General features: G+C 52.4%; 1 protein-coding gene across 1 annotated transcript in view; it reads right to left on the bottom strand.

Moving 5' to 3' along the window:
* The window catches only part of aifm2 (apoptosis inducing factor mitochondria associated 2), a gene marked incomplete in the record, with an annotated part of 9,785 nt that overhangs the window by 5,133 nt on the left and 3,151 nt on the right, over positions 1-1,501 (bottom strand).

Below are 1,501 nucleotides of genomic sequence, written 5' to 3' on the forward strand. Positions count from 1 at the left end.
ATATATATATGCATATGTAGGCAACACACACAGCCACACACCACTTGTACACTTTGCACACATGTATGCACCACACTATATCTATACACAACCTACACCCACCCCACACAACACCCCACACACACACACACACACCCTCTCACTCCCAACATCGCACATTACCCACAAATGGTTACCTCTCTCATTTGTATTGGGTATTGGTTGAATAGTTGGTTTTGGTGCGTGTTAACATGGTGCTCCATCTGTTCGTGATAGGTGAGGGTACCATCTCCTACCCCCCCCCCCCCCCACACCCCCTTCCGCCCTACCCCCCCCCCCCCCCCCTTCCCTTACCCCCCCCCCCTGCCCCACACTACCATGCCCCTACATACTACACACAGCCCACACACACTGCAGCCCACCCACACACAACTGGGACCCCACACACACACCCACACACCACACACCCCCACCCTACGGCCCCACCCTTGCCCCACCCACACACCCACCTAGTAACGGGATCAAAGTTTGGTGGGCTAACTAAGTTCATCTATCTATAGGTGAGAATGTCTCTCTATGTGTGTGTGTGTGTGTGTGTGTCTTATGTGTGTGTGTGTGTGTGTGTGTGTGTGTCTCTCTATGTGTGTGTGTGTGTGTGTGTGTGTGTGTTTCTATGTGTGTGTGTGTGTGTGTGTGTGTGTCTCTCTATGTGTGTGTGTGTGTGTGTGTGTGTGTGTTTATGTGTGTGTGTGTGTGTGTGTGTGTGTGTGTCTTCTATGTGTGTGTGTGTGTGTGTGTGTGTGTGTTTTTTTTTTCTCTATGTGTGTGTGTGTGTGTGTGTGTGTGTGTGTGTGTGTGTCTCTCTATGTGTGTGTGTGTGTGTGTGTGTGTGTGTGTGTGTCTCTGTATGTGTGTGTGTGTGTGTGTGTGTGTGTGTGTGTGTGTGTGTGTGTGTGTGTCTCTCTATGTGTGTGTGTGTGTGTGTGTGTGTGTGTGTGTGTGTGTGTGTGTCTCTGTGTATGTGTGTGTGTGTGTGTGTGTGTGTGTGTGTGTGTGTGTGTCTCTCTATGTGTGTGTGTGTGTGTGTGTGTGTGTGTGTGTGTGTGTGTGTGTGTGTGTCTCACCCTCCCTCCCTGCAGGACGACTGTCTGTCTCTCGGTGTCACCCTCATGAACTCCTCCCTAGGCAGAACTGTCTCAGATCTATGTAGGGATGAGGATCCTTTCTGTGTGAGAAGCCTGCAGAGTCAGAGGAGTCAGGGGAGTAGGGGTCAGGGAGTCAGAGGTCAGAAGTAGAGGTAGAGGGGTCAGGGAGTCAGAGGTCAGAGGTGAGGGGTCCAGGGAGTCAGAGGTCAGGAGGTCAAGAGGTAGAGGTCAGGGGTCAGAGGGGTGAGGGGTAGGAGTCAGGGGTCAGGAGTGAGGGGTCAGAGGGTCAGGGGTCAGGAGTCAGGGCTAGGAGGTCAAGGGGTAGGAGTCAGGGGTCAAAGTCAGCGTGTGTGTGTGACTTGCCAAGGTGTATGGGT

The sequence above is a fragment of the Perca fluviatilis genome, chromosome 19 (assembly GCF_010015445.1).
Source record: "Perca fluviatilis chromosome 19, GENO_Pfluv_1.0, whole genome shotgun sequence".
Classification (NCBI taxonomy): domain Eukaryota; kingdom Metazoa; phylum Chordata; class Actinopteri; order Perciformes; family Percidae; genus Perca; species Perca fluviatilis.